This window comes from Heloderma suspectum, chromosome 3 (genome assembly GCF_057233095.1).
Source record: "Heloderma suspectum isolate Gila_16-S chromosome 3, 16-S_ref, whole genome shotgun sequence".
NCBI classification, from domain to species: domain Eukaryota; kingdom Metazoa; phylum Chordata; class Lepidosauria; order Squamata; family Helodermatidae; genus Heloderma; species Heloderma suspectum.
Window position 1 is genome coordinate 295,102,723 of NC_139460.1, and position 15,787 is coordinate 295,118,509.

General features: G+C 45.3%; 1 protein-coding gene across 6 annotated transcripts in view; it reads left to right on the top strand.

Annotated features, from left to right (window-relative positions):
* MME (membrane metalloendopeptidase) overlaps positions 1-15,787 on the top strand; it is a 127,484-nt gene that overhangs the window by 27,141 nt on the left and 84,556 nt on the right. Inside the window, exon 2 of one of the 6 annotated variants that reach the window (XM_084847314.1) lies at positions 4,668-4,934. The exons of 4 other annotated variants lie outside the window; for them this stretch is intronic. The gene's annotated coding sequence lies outside the window, so the exon portion shown is untranslated. Of the gene's footprint in view, positions 1-4,665; positions 4,935-15,787 lie in introns of those variants that run through there. One more of the 6 variants, XM_084847311.1, reaches the window with a different exon arrangement.

The window sequence follows — 15,787 nt, forward strand, 5'->3', positions numbered from 1 at the left end:
AGCCTTGCCGGTGCTTGCTCCAGCATTCGGGGATCCTTGGCAAGATACCCTAAAAGGGGCCCCTGCCTAGGTGGGTTCACTCCTCCTCTGACATCACTGTCCCTTCACTTGCTGTCTTCCTCTGGGCCCAATCTGTACGGCTGCCAAACTGGAGGGAGTAAGATGAACAGAGGCTGCCACCTTTGCCCTGTCACTGCTTCTTTGCTCATGAAGTTCAGGTGAAGAGGCATCGCAAAGAGGAGACACATCAGAAGGGCCTCAGGGCTCCAGGGATCAGCAGTGGGCTGCTCTGCTGGGTGCAGAGCTCAGCAATTGCCCCATGATGCCACTGAGCCTCACACAGGGAATCCTGACTGAGTTACTGTGAACAGCATTTTGACTGGTCTTGCCTCTCCCATGTCCCTTCAAGAGCACACCACATCTCAGACTAGTGCTGAGCCAAACGTTTTTCCCACTTTTTTTTTTTTTTTACAGTTCTCATTCAATGGGATAGAAAGAAATGGCTTTCAGAAAGAAATTCAAAGGAAGAGAAATTTCGGAGAAATTCTCATGGGTTGGGTTTGGGGTTCTTGTGCTTACCTTACTTAGGAGGTGGCTGAGTAGTGCACATGATTGTTCTGTCTTTCGTTGTACAATAATCTCTGTGGCAGCCTGTAGCCTCTTCAGTTTCCGACACAAGCCATCATGAGGAAGATATCATGAGGCAATTCCTCCCGTGGGGGGGGGTCAGTTGAGGAACGGCACATGGCCTGGGAGTCTGCAGAGCAATGGAAAGATGTGTAATAGAGAGAGAAAACACACACAGCACCCTCGGCCACCTCACAGAGATTAGGTAAGCTCAAAAATACCACCAAATGACATTCAAAATTCTGCCTCAAGAAAAGTGGAAGCCTCACCACGGTTGATGCTGTTGCCACCTACAGAAGCAGTGCAGTAAACCAAAGATCCTTAGGAAGAAAGAAGGAACCTGTGCTAACCCCTGCCAATAGTGAGCCCTATCTGTGAGAAACTGTTGGAGAAGTTGTCCTCCCCTAGGAGAAATTCAGTGCAATTGCCCCCCAATTTCTCTGCCACACAAATAGGCTGGAGAATTTTGAGAGGCCATTTCCACACAGCTCTATCTCAGACCACTTGGCATCTAGGAAGGTGCAGCTTCCACGACCTATTACAGAGTGGCCACTTGTGCATCACCCCCACCCCGAAAAGGGAAATGCATCACCGAAATAGAGGATACCAATTTGCATAACATTTGCATATGCAAAATTATATGTATAGGCACAAATTTAGGGTGTGTGTGTGTGTGTGTGTGTGTGTGTATATATATATATATATATATATATATATATATATAGAAATAGAAATAGAAATACAAGACATATCACCATAGTGGAGAAAACAGACTAGGTGAACCTTGTGCCAAACTAGGGATGGCGCGGGTGCCTGTTTCAGTCTGCAAATCTGTCAGACCACTGGTGCCCACACCCCCTGATCTGCGCCCACTGAGCCCCCCCCTCTCGCTGGTCCCCAGACCACCCTCCCATGTTCAGTAAGCAGCCCGCAACTTACCTGGGTCCATCCATCTGGATGGATGGGCCTGGGTAAGTTGCGAGCTGCTTACCGAGTGCAGAGGGAGGCTTGAGTGCAGTCTGGAGGACCAGAGAGCGGGGGCAGGCCTGCCCGGAGAACCTGGACGGGAGGGCACTTGTCCATCCCCAAGCCAAACTAGGCTGGAGATCCATGATTATTTCCATCTTTTTAGTAGGTGCAGGGCAAATTAGATTGGGACCAGGATACTGGAGGAGGAATGTTTAACCCTTTCCCTTGCGCTGCTTTCTCAATGCAAACTGCCTCATCCCATCAAAATTGTTATTTTGCCCCATTGGGGGAAAGCTTACTGGCACACAACAGGGGACAGTAAGAAAAGTTTGATTTTATTATAGAAATGTGGTGTACAGATGCCAAAATAAATGAAAATAAATAAATAAAAATACCACAAGAAGAAATAGCTGCATAGATTGGTTTTAATTCCCACATTTCAAAGTATCTTCCATCGGCAGGGGGGAGGGGTGTGGAATCTTATTTAAAAGTCTCGAATAAAAATGGCTCAGTAAACCATACTGCAGCTAACTCTGTCTGGGTTCAATGGAAGTTACACCCTAGTACTTTGGAGGAAGTAAGCCCCATTTATCTGAGTGGAACTTACAGCCCAGCAAACATGTTGACAGTGGCACTATTAACATTGTCATCCAATCCAGCTCAGCTTATAGGTAGAATCATAGAATCACAGAATTGGAAGGGGCCTACAAAACCATCAAGTCCAACCACCTGCTCAGTGCAGGAAGCCTGATTCCCAGGAGGTCTTCCATCCAAGTACTAACCAAGGCTGATCCTGCTTAGCTTCCAAGATAAGATGAGATCAGGCACATCCAGTCCTTTGCTTGTTGCAATGCCAACATTTTGATTAGTCCCAGTGGCTGAGCCATAGCAGCTTGATTTGCAGCAACTGGCAGGTGAAAAAAAAACAGAGTATGCAAATATGTGTTATATCGTCTGCTAATTGCTATAGACAGGGCTGGCCCTACCATTAGCCAGAGTGGAGTAGTCGCCTCAGGCGGTAGATGCTGGGGGGTGGCAGCAAGGTGTTGGAGGAGAGAGCTGTGGGCCATGCGGCCAGCTCTGCACCTCCTAAGTTAGCCTGCAACCTTCATGAACAGTGGAGAATGCTGTCCCACTATCGGTGTTGAAGACAGGTCCATCTACCAGTCCAGTTGGCTTTTGCACGTGGAATGAGAGGGGGCACTATCTTCTCCTTCACCTCAGGCAGCAAAAAGTCTTGGGTCACCCCTGACTGTAGATCAAGACTTGGTTCAAAGACCTGAAAAGTTGACAAGTCTAGAACAGACATGATTTTAGATCCAGGGCAGAGCAGTGATTATAGAGTCTAGGATTAGGATAAGGGAGACCGGGGCTCAAATCTCACTCATCCTTGAAACTTAGTGAGTGGCCTTGGACCAGTCATTCTCTGTCAGCCTAACCTACCTGAGGAGAAATGGGAGGAGAAATGGGAGGAGAACCATGGACTTTACCTTCAGCTCCTTGGAGGAAAGGTGACATTTAAACAAAGGAGGTCATAAAATGGGATGGAACTGGCAGGCTTCAGTGTCAAGATATGCTTGGGAAATGGCTCCACTTCCTTAACTTTACTAAATATTGTCTTCAATTGACACACAGAGATATTAGGGGAGCGATATTAACAGTGGAGCCAGGAAATGCAAGGCCAGGAAATGAAAGAGCCACCAAGCCGGTGACATGGGGCTGGATCCAGACTAAATTAGTGGAACTTAGTCCCCACTGAAATTAGTAACACTTCATTTAGCCATGACTAACTTTTCACATGGATTTCATGAGGACCCAAGTGCAAATAGGTTACTCTGGATCCAGCCCATAGAAATTTCATGGAAGTTCATGATATCCCTCTGCCACAACATTAAACCAGTTTGTCTTGAAGATGGCCACCAAAAGACGGTTAACACACACACACACCACACACAGCTGAATTTCTAAAAGAATAAATCACTACAAGAGTGGGGTGCAGGCTAACATTTGTAGTGAAGCTGCTACTGTATTGATTTGGCCGAACAATCGGACCTGGCTGAGTCTGGGTGGGAGATCCTTTGTGCTTTACCTAGGGCCGGCGCTACCATTAGGCAGTGTGAGGCGACCTCCTCAGGCAGCAGGTGCTGGGGGGGCAGCAGTAGCAGCAGCCCCTGGCTGTTCCAGCTAAGCCCCTGCTTGTTCCTCTTTGTTGGAGAGCAGAACTGTGTACGCCTCAGGGCCTGTCTTTGGGCCCCTTAACTAGATTCCTGCCTAGGTGTGGAGCGAGAACACTATCCCATCACGAGTGTTAAAATAACATTCAGCTGCCTGCGCAGTTGGCTTCTGGTCCCAGTTGGCTTCCGTTCGTGAAATGGGGAGGGGGGGGGGTCGCACCATCTTGTTCAAAATGTCTGGCAGCAAAATGTCTGGGTCTGGCTTTACTCAACACAGTCGAGTCAACGCGACCAAAACATCTTTTAAAAAATAGCTAGACAAAACAACAACAACAACAACAACAACACAACTCTTTCAAAGAAGGTGTACTTGGACGTCTGATCCCAGCTCAGCAATGCCCTTTGCGACTGCTGTGCGTGGCACTGCGCCGTATTTTGCGAGAAAACATGCGGACATCTCCACGGGGCATAGTAAGGGCAAAGCTCTGCTGAGGAATGACTCCAGTGTCCCCACCGGGTCCCTCCTTTCCTTGGAGCGGCTGACTAACGTCTCGGGGGAGGGCTTGCCACAAGCTCCCCCACCCCACCCTCAGCTGGGCTTCCCGGGGATTGGGGGGGGGGGTGTTATAAGTGTGTAGGGGGGAGACAGACAAAAAGAGATGAGGAGGCGTCCTTTTCTCCTGCCCCCATAATCGTCCGGGCACCTTCTAGGAGCCGGACAAGACAAGACTTGGAAGCCCCCGGGAGCAGCGGACAGTGGCAAGGGGGGGGGGCTTGCAACCCAGCAGCCCCGCTCCTGCCTCTCCGCCGCGGCTGCCTAGGGAGGGAAGCTCGCTCTCTCTCTCTCTCTCTCTCTCTCTCTCTCTCAATTTCTTCGCCTGGATCGGTGGCTGCCAGAGGAAGCGAGCGCCCTTGTGGGCTCGGATGGTTTGGCGATGCCTCGGCTCTTGCCAAGAGAAGCAGCCTGAGCTCAAGCGGCCCTGGAGCCGAGCGTCCGCCGCCCGCTCCGCTCCTGGCCCTCGCGCCGGCGCTTCCGTGGAGGCTGCCGCCCGGCGACTTCTTCGCTGCGCCCGGAGCGCCCCCGGGCTGCCTTCTCCGCCTTCTTTCATTGGTCGGTGATGCGTCTATTTACATCAGCCCCGAACTTCTCCCGGGAACAGCTTGGTAAGTCTAGAGACCGGGGCGGGAGGCGTGGGGGAGCTCAGAAGCGGGATCCAGGCTAGAGAAAGGCGGGAGAGGCAGGAAGGGAAGAAGAAAGGAGGATCGGGGGGGGGGGATAGAAAGGAGGGTGGGGGCAGAGATTTTAACTGTAGAGAAGGGAGGCTGGGAAAGAAAGGCGCTGGATAGGTTTGGGGATGAGCAGGGCTTCGTTTGAGCCACTCTCCGTCCCATCAATATCACTTTGCAATACCACAAATGGAGAAGAGGACCTCTGAGCATGTCCAGAGTGCATCTCTCTCTCTCTCTCTCTCTCTCTCTCTAACCGCTGGGTCATTGCAATCGCGCGCGCACACACACTCATATACCGCGAGCTGGAGCCTCTGCATCTCTCTTTTGGGGGGACTTGAAGAGAAGCTGAAAAAAATGCTTTCGTTCCTTTCTCCGACTGCTTAGTAGGGATTTTTTTTTTTTTTAATGCCTATTTTCTCAGCAAAGAGGCAGACAGGTAGAAAAGATCTTCTATTTTAAACTTTGTTTCATGTGGTGTGTGTGTTTACCCATACACATGTGGAGAGTTTTAAATTCAAACGGAGAAAGAAAGGAAAGTAAAAGTCTTCGAAAAAGAAAAGCTAAACACATTTATGTCCTTGGGGTCTTGTACTTTTGCTACAACGTTCAGAAATTAGCAACTGTGTGCATGTATTAAACTTTATCCCCAGTGTTTCAGCCACCATTCATATGAAATATCTGGTCTATTAGACTGATGCTTGCTTTATACATTATTTTGTTTCTGTAAACATTAGCTTTGGCTATCTGGTCCCTCTTGTCCTGTGACTGCATGTTGTCCAAGAGTTTTGGAAGAGTGTAACTGCTGTGTTATTCCCAAAGCATATATATAAGTTAATGAGCACTCAACTCAGCTTCCAGTGCAGGAGCTTGTAAGAGCAAATGCACATATCCAAGATCACTTGAGGCTGCAATCCTGTGCTCATTTACCTGGCAGTAAGTCCCATTGAACTCAGTGGGGCTTACTTCTGAGCAGGCAAGTATAAGATAAGCATGTTTGCTCAGAAGTACGTTCTACTGAGTTCAATGGGACTTGATGTGCATAGGATTGTAGCCTTAGAGTGTAAGCCTAGACGTGTCTACTCAGAAGTAAGTTCCATTGATTTCAGAGAAAGTTACTCCCAGGTAAGTATTTCTAGGATTGCAGCCTTAGAGTGAAATCAGATATACATTTACTCAGAAGTAAGTCTAATTAATTTCAAAGAGGCCTACTCCCAGATAAGTATCTGTAGGATTGTAGCTTAAGTTACCTTTCTAAGGAGACTCGTGTGCTTAAACTCAGTTTGGTTAAGGCATGGTAAAAGGTTAGATCGCACTCACGTGCACACGCACACACACCCATTTCAATGCCTATTTCTGTGTGAAGTGGGATGCATACTGATATATAGTGCAGAATGAGGGGCTGATAGATCCTTGGTTATTCTGGAGTCAACAACATCTGTCTAGAGTGCATAATCATTTGAAGGACCAGGTGCTGGAGGTAATTATCATATATGCTGTTTTTCTTCAATAAAAATCAAACAGTTACGACTTTATTTTTCACACTAATAAGTGTTTTTCCAAACATTAAATGTTTCACCATGATTTCAAGTTTATTGTTTAAGCAAACATGTTCTAAAGCATTTAACTAACAATTAAAAATAATGTTAAAATATGTTTAAATTTGTTTCATGAACTCAATACATTTTTATCATTATTGCTTGCAATGGCATTCATTGGCACGTATGTTGTTTAATATAACTTCAGATCTTTCAGAAAAATGTTTTGCGTATGTATTTTGGTACTTGTTGCATCTCTCCCATTGAAAACTGTTCTTGTTCATTATGATTAAGGAGCATTTTAAAGGATCACAATTGCAACCTTAACTTTGGCTTTTGTGCAAATGTGTTCAGTCACACAGCTATTTACAAAGGGAACACTGGAGTAGATTGTTGGGATTCTTGAAGTCTCTGATAAAGAGTTTCCCCTGCTTACTAGTGGGAGTTTGGAATATTTCTCTCATTTTCCTTACACTAGATGTTAACATTTGTCCTGACAGAACACAAGCTCATATTTCAAATGCCCACTCCGTATGTCCGGGAAACCTTGAAGTCATGTGCCAATCAGTATTTCTGATTGGGTACTTTCCTGTAATTTATTGTTACACCATTGGTAACTTTCTTGTTAGATATCCTGTATGAATACATGACTGTGAAAGAAGGATGCTACTGACTGAAACAGGAGCAATTGGCCCCCAGAAGTCTGACATCCTTGTACCTGGTTTAGTTAGTTATCCACTAAAGAGATAAGATCTGGAATCCAGACATAGGGAGAGTTGCAGTGAACACATTCCCTTTTCATCAGTAAATCTGTTCTGTAGAGAGTTGCATGGAATTGTGGGTGCCTGCAATTACCTTTGCTTCTTTGAAAGGTTGCCACATTTATTTATTTATTTATTACATTTATATCCTGCCTTTTTTCCTCCAAGGAACTCAAGGCGGCATACATAATACTCCTCCTTCCTCCATTTTATCCTCACAACAACCCTGCGAGGTAGGTTGGGCTGAGAGTCTGTGACTGGCCCAAAGTCACCCAGTGAGCTTCCATGGCCGAATGGGGACTAGAACCCGGATCTCCCGACTCTCAGTCCAGCACTCTAGCCACTACACACATGGCTTTATATGAAAAGGTGGTTCTTTGTTCCATAAGACCACTGATCTGTTTGAATAAATCATCATTTAAAAAAAAAACTTATAAATAACACAGACCAACAGACCAAACAAAAATAGTCTTTATTGTCTTGAAAAGAGATGTATTTCCTGAATGAATTCACTAGCTCCCTCTGCTAAGGTGTCACAGTTCACACAGGTCTCATCTCAAAGCTTGTTATGTTCATTCAGTGTTTGCACCTTAGACACAAGAAGTGCTCCCATGCATTTAAATTGGAAGGTGAGAATTAGCCTATGGTTGCCATAGCTTCCTGTTTGTCAAATCAATTAATGCCCATAAATGGCAATCTAAATCTGTTACCATTTCAGCTCTTGCTATGGATATACATACTCTTTCTCCTTGGAAGGCCACTTTGAAAGTCCTTCTTTGACAAGTGTTTGCTAAGATCCATGCCAGGGCTTTAGATCAGTTAAGAAGAAATTCAGATTGGCTTAGACAGGATTGCCTGTCAATTTTATGTCAATTTCACCTTGGAGAAACTGACACACCCAACCACCACTATGGGGTGTTTCTTTTGTCTTTCAAGGTATGTCAAGGAGTGGCCAAATGATGATCAGCTTTCTAAAATGAAAAATGTCTGAATGCACATTGCAGACACACTTTAGCAAGTCCTCCCCAACCTACTCAGCCAAATGGGATTTTCCTAGAAATATACACCACGGTTCAAGTTACAAAGTTGTGTACATTCTTATTCAATTTTTATTGCAGGCTCCTTTGCATGAGCCTTATGTATGTTTTTTTTTTGTTTTTTTTAAGTTATTGTAACACGGTTTCTCCTTGTTTGAATGATGGAAGCAGGCAGTTGTTCATGCATCCCATGCCCCAAATAAGGCTGAAGTTACTTCCAGCTTTCAGCCAGACATGGTGCTTGTAGGGAAGAGTCATCCACTGGTAAGGGTGCATTCTTTGTGATAGCCCAATGGTTATTTTGGGGGGCAGAGGTGTGTACACCTTCATCTTCTGGCTGGTTCTGCATGTCTGCCTTGAAGAAGGAACTGGAAATCAACTTTCCAGTTCCTTATTCCTGGAGGAGAAGGCTATCAATGGCTATACTCCTGATGGCAATATGCTACCTCCGGTATCAGAAGCAGTATGCCTATGTACACCAGTTGTTGGGGAACATGGGTGTCAGGGTGCTGTTGCACTCATGTCCTGCTTGTGGGTTTTTCCATGGGTATCTGGTTGGCCACTGTGTGAACAGAATGCTGGACTAGATGGACCTTTCGACTGATCCAGCATGGCTCTTCTTATGTACTTATGTTCATAGCTTCATCTACCTATGCAATGTTTGGAGTCATTGTACTTTGTGGTTTCAATTTTTGTGAACCACCCAGAGAGCTTCGGCAATTGAGTAGTATAGAAATGTAATAAATAAGTAGAATAATACATTCCTAAAGGCCACCTTCTCCAGCCTTGATGGCCTCCAGTTTCTGGCTGGGAATTCTGAGAGTTGCAGCCCAACACATCTGGAGGGCACCAGGTGAGGGAAAGCTGCCTACAGATATGCATTTCTAAATGAGTTAAAGAAATGGATACTGGTTTTCTGGCAAGCATATGTTGCCTGAGATATTTTAAGGAAGATCATGCTGTCTATGCCAAGTAGCAGAAACCAGATTTAAACATAAGGATCCAGAAATGAAAACCAAAATTCGAATGTGTTAATTCCTGCCACCTAGGTCCATAGTCAAACAAAATAATTACAATTGTCTGTTTTGTCTATGCTTTAGGGGGCAACTCGGGGAAGAACCTAGAAGCACTAGGAGAAATAGAATGGAAACATAATTCGGGAGAGCTCATATCTGCTTTAATTATTCTAAGGCCTTTGTGGTGTATGCAATTAACATACAAAGAGACCTTTGCCAGGTGGTCTATAATGCAGACTTCATTCATTTACTTAGAAAGCTACAGGTAAGAACAGATCAGTGGGACGCCTTTAAATAATAGAAACATGCCAGCAGCAAAAGAAAGACTAACTCCCTTGGGAGCAAAAAAAAAAAAAAGTTGTGCTGACTTCACAAAGCACATTTGCATGTCAAAGCAGATAATTCTTGGCATGCTAATAAATTGCAATTCAGGAGCATTAAAGCACTTGCCAAATTAAGAAACTGGGTGATTTTCTACTTTTGACTTAATGCATTTACTAAGTTTGAGGATTGTTTAATCTTTAAGAGTCAACTTTTGGCTGCTCTGGTGTATGAATGGGTATGGCTGTTTTGCAGTGCAATCCCGTCATGTATATTCAGAAGTAAATGCCATTGAGCTCAAAGGGGCAAACTCCCAGGAAAGCGTGTATAGCAGGGTTGAGGCTACCCCACTGCTGGCACGCAGCACCAACATGATTACTTCACACATGCACATGCACATTTTTGTTGCTTTAACGTTTTAGGAAGGTAGAAGCAGTTTTAATGCATGGAGTGGCAGGGGGAGGGGAAAAGAAATGTTAGTTGCGTGCTTCACAACGGAAGTAATACACGTAGCCATCTAAAGCGGGCCTCCATTAGTCCAGGTTCTAAAATTACTAGGGCTGTGCATCACTTTGGCCTGAAGCTCGAACTCCGAGCTGAAGCGGGGTGCCTCGGGTTGCTTTGGGCCACCTCCGAGTCAAGGCAGAAGGGTGACAAAGCGGTTCAGTGCACTTCTGAGCCATCTGGAGGCCCAGCCGCCACGCCGCCGCCACTGCCACCGCCCAGCCCCCAGGTCCTTACCTGGTCTTCTGGATGCGTGCCAGCAGCCATCTTGTTCCAGGGAATGGGGGGGAGCCATTTTGAAAATGGTGACTTCCTGTATTTCTGAAAATACAGGGAGTTGCCATTTTAAAAATGGCTCCCCTACTTCCCCGGAACAAGGCAGCTGCCAGTGCACATCCAGAGGGCCTAGGACCTGGCGGCGGCAACCCGCCCTCATTGCAAGCTGCCACCACTGGCCTCACTCAAGCCTTCACAGGCTACTCGCAAGCAAGGAACCCATGAAGACTTGAGCAGAAGCAGGTGCTGGCCTCCAACCGGGCGCCCTCCCCTCCTTTCAAGGAAGGCAGAGAGCGCAGTTGAAGGGTGAATCCTGCCCTTGTGCCTGTTGCAGGTTGCAACAGGCAGCAGTTTCCCCGGCAGCGCCTTCCACAGCAGCTCCCTGGAAAAGGCTCGCCCAGCAGTGGCAGCAGTGGCTCCCCTGGTGGTGGTCCCCCGCCATGGACCAATGTCCAGTTAAGGAGCTGGGGGCTGGGCGGCATGTTGGGGCCCCCGAAACAACATTCAGAATTCCGAATCCCGCTTCAACTTCGTAGGTCGAGGTGGGTCGGGGCCCCCCCGAATCACCCTGAGCCAAATCGGGACCACCACGGAAGCCCCAAAGCGACTTCTGAGTCAGATTGGGGGGGGGATCCATGCACAGCCCGAAAAATCGCCTAGCTGCACCACTGCTCATCAGAGGCTAAACTTGACCATCTTTCATAACCACTGCTTCTTCAAATAGCACAGAGTTAAACTTCGATGCCCTCCAGATGTTTTGAACTACAACCCCCAGCCTTCCTGACTATTGGCCATGCTGGCTGGAGCTAATGGGAGTTGATGTCCCAAACATCTGGAGGCCACCAGGTCGGGGAAGGCTGAACTACGCCATTCACTGCCACAAGATGTGATGGCCACCAACTTCAACTGTTTGAAAAGGGGATGAAACAAACTCATGGAGTCTACCAATGGATACTAGTCATGATGGCTATATGCTATCTCCTGGATCAAAGGCACGATGCATCTGAATACCAACTGCTAGGGTACAGCAGTGGATGAGGCCTTCAGGTGTCATGCCTTTCTTGTGTGCTTTCTAGAGGCATCTGGGTGTGGGAAACAAGACGCTAGATTAAATAGGTCATTGATATGATCTTCTTATAGGATTCTTCTTATGTTATTATTGGGGAAGGGGGTCAACTGAGCTGCAGCAACTGAAAATAAGCAAAGAATTAAAATTTCAGTATTGTTTAACTATATACACTTACTTATAGATCAACTTGTTGTTGTTCAGTCGTTCAGTCGTGTCCGACTCTTCGTGACCCCATGGACCATAGCACGCCAGGCCTTCCTGTCCTGCGCTCTCTCCTGGAGCGTGCTCAAGTTCATATTCATTGCATCCGTGATGCTATCTAGCCATCTCATCCTCTGCCGTCCCCTTCTCCTTTTGCCTTCAGTCTTTCCCAGATAGATCAACTAAATTAACATTAAAACCATCATTAAATAGCTGTAATATCCTCTGTAATGTTACTGAGAAGCTCAGTCATGATGTCTTTTGTACAGGTTGTATTTTGTTGGCATCCCCCTCTTAGCACCTCATGCAATCTGTCTTTTATTCTGGAATAAGGCTGCATGGGTCTCGTGACAACTAGGGGCAAAAGGATCCTGAGAGTAGTATGTTAAACTACCTGCACCTATTGTGTCTGAAGTTCATGACCCATATTTATCCCCTACTGTAACTTAATCAAAAGAGTTGTCCTCATGTGGGCAGGTAAACAAAGGGAACTCTGGATAATGCAACCTCAGTCAAGTGACCCACAAGAGTAACTGAAACTGGCCAGTCTCAAGCCTTGGTAGTAAACATGATCCCAGTCATGAAGTATCGTCACCTAATGGTGAATCAGTAGGTAAAGCTCCACTCGTGGTACCCTTTTGTTTGGAGAACTTCCACCGCTTCATCCCTCAGAATGCCTGGCTAAGAAGCCTGGAGTCTAAAGGAAGACTCCTATTCATGCTGCGAGCCAAATGATGGTGTCCTTTGTTCTAGCCCCATCCTGAGAATGCCTGGAATTGTTGCCCTGGTGTGGTTTGAGTTTCAGCTGAATCTGTAATTGCCCTTAAATCCAGGCACTCAGTGCTGTTTGATCGTGGGACACAATAGGCCTGTTCACATGATCATGGAGGGGGAAATAAGTGACGGTGGCTTATTTCTGCCCCCCCCTGCTGCTGCCCCACATACTTGTACCAGTCACATGCCAGGAGGGTTTGCATAATTGCCCTTGCCGGCACAGCTTGCCGTGTCATGCGAACCCAGCAAGGATGGCTTATTGCCATCTCGTGGGTTCTGGGTGGCTTGCAATCTTCTGATTCACCTGCCTCTCACTCTGGCCTAGAAAACGGTGGTGATGTCACTGACTGCTCACTGGCTCTCTGCCTGTCAAGCAAGCAAGTGGTAGCAATGATGAAAAAGAAGATGAAGAGCAACAGCAGCCAGTGACAATGGCAGTGAGAAGGTAGACTCAGTGACCTGGTTCACACAGCATAACAAGCCAGAGTACAGGTTAAGTATGGGTTGAGTATGGGTTGCCATTGAATCATGGATTGTTGTTGAATTATGGGTTGTTGTGTGAACCCAGCTATACTAATAAACCATGGTTCGTCAGCCACAAACAACCCACATTTCACAACCCAACAAACCATGGATTTTCTTTGTGGGTTGTTCACAGTTAACAACTCATGGTTGTTAGTGCAGCTGGGTTCACACAACACAACAACCAACAATTCAGCAATAATCCATACCCTAGATTTTCATATTGTGTGAACAAAAGGGGGCAACTGAGGGTATCTTGCCCAAGGGCCCTCAAAAACTTGAAGCTGCCATTGCTTCACACCCTGTGAAGCACCTGTCACTGCATTCTGACTACATTCATTTCAGTGGAGTCACCCACCCTCAGTGGAGCTTGGTTGCTTGTCATAACAGATGTATAAGGGGACCTCTATTTCACGTGTGCAGCTGCATTCATGGGGCTGTGGATCTTGGTAGCCTACTATCCTGGCTCCTCAGGGCATCTGCTTCTCACAGTGATATGACGCACTGTTGAGTTGTGGACTTTAAGCTCAAAGTTTGCCTTTTGAAGGACATGTTGGAAGCTAAGGACACTGTGCTGAAATACTTAAAACAGACTGGCAGATGTGAGATATGATAGAAAATTCTGATTATGGGTTGAATCCAGACTTAGTCATGCTTAGAAGAGACCCACTGAAATCAATGGGACAACTTAATCACCACTAACTTAAGTTCCACTGATTTCAATGGGTCTACTGTATGTACAAGTAACTATGGATCCAACTCAACAAGGGTTGACTGTGGGTTATCGTTGAACTATAGGTTGTTGTTGAAACATGGGTTATCATGTTGTCTGAACCCAGCTTCACTAACAAGCCATGGTTTGTTAACCATGAACAACCCATGAAGAGAACCCATGACATGTTGTTAGGTTGTGAACTATGGAGTTTTTTGGTTAACAAACCATGATTTGTTATCATGGCTGGGTTCAGACAATATGATAACCCACATATCAACAATAACCCATGGTTCAACAACAACCCACACTCAACCTACACTTAGCCCTTGAGTGTGGGTTATTGTGTTGTGTGAACCCAGTCTATGTATCTTTTAATTACATGATGTCTCATTTGTCTGTCTCAAAATGTGCTCATGTAATCATATGTATTTTAAATCTGTATTTTAAACTCCTGCACTGCTGCTAGGTTTTATTGTGGTTGTATTGTTATATTGTGGTTTTAATGTTCTGTATATTGTAAATTGTTTTATTGTGTGTTGTTTGGTTTTAATTTTTGTGAACCGCCCAGAGAGCTTCAGCTATTGGGCGGTATAGAAATGAAATAAATTAATAAATAAATAAATATGCTCCCAAACTACAAGCTCCTTAGTTTAGGTGAGACTGTCTGATTTGCTGAGGTTTCATACTTTCCTTATTTAAATCTTTGATTTTTTCACTTCACCAGTGGGTGAGAAGTTAGTTAAAACCGTTCCTGGAGATTTTATTTATTTATGTATTTATGTATGTATGTATGTATGTATGTATTTATTTGTGATACTTCTATAACCACTGAATATACTAAAATCCCTACACAGATATACTTTCAACTAATTGGCAGTATAGCAATGTAATAAATATAGGGGGGGTTTTGGCTTTTACTTCTGTTTTATACTGTGGTCTTAAACTTTTAAACTGTTATCGTGCACCTTATGTTGTATTTTATGGTTTAAATTGTTGTGAAACCTTTGGCTATTGAGCAGTATAGAAATGTAATAAGGAAATAAAGAAATAAAATAATAAATAAACAAACATAACAGCTTGTCTTTATGTATCAGAAAGCACTACCCACATTGGGGAAAAGCAGTCTTAATTTAGAAATTCACAGAAACAGTTTGGCCACAAAGATATTAATAATATATCGACTTAGGGCTTCATCTATGTTACAGTCTGAAGACAATGGATGTCTGTTGGTCTCAGCTCTCATTCTGTCAAGTTCAAGGGAAAGGTGAAGTCAAGGCAGGATGCAGCAGAGGTGAAGGCAGTCTGCTCCGTAGCTTCCTCTTCCTCCTCCTCCTCTTGCTTACCCCTGTTGCTTACCCCAAAATGTGTGTGTTCGTGTGCGTGTGTGTTTTAGGTCATGGCAGAAAAGTTCCAATGTGGGCCATGGTGTAATTTCAGAAATGTATACAATGCAATTTTAGGATTAAATTAGAAACATTTTCTTTCATAACTTATTCGATGGTATGTATGGGTTGGGATTATGCTTTGTGTGGAGCAGGGGGTCCATATTCTGAGTTTGTACTGCGTCCCCCCAAAATGAAGCTTGGGCCCTGTTGCCATGAGCTTCAGCTGGCCAAGCATCCTCTTTTAGAGAGGAAGGCCCTCTGTTTGAAGGTCTGTCCCATCCAATTCCAGTTTAGATAACGCACCATGAGAACAGTTACCCTTCACCATTAGCACCTGGACAGCACACCGGACAGGGAGGTATACAGATCACTTGGTCACAGTCTTCCACACTATGGTAAGATTTGCTGTATTTCTATTTAAATTATAGTAATCACCCGCATCCGTCCAGTACAGATTTGCACATGCACATTTTAGGCAAATCTGCATCCTCTTTTTTGGCGAGTCATAAGTGGCCGTCCTACATGTGCTTAGTGATGGTGTGCAAAATGAATCTCTGGTAGTCCCAGAATTAGGATTTGCTGTAACCTTAAGTCTTGACAATGCCTTATGTAGGCTTCATGAGAAAAGATAGTTAAGGCCCAATCCTATGCATGTTTAGACAGAAAAAAAA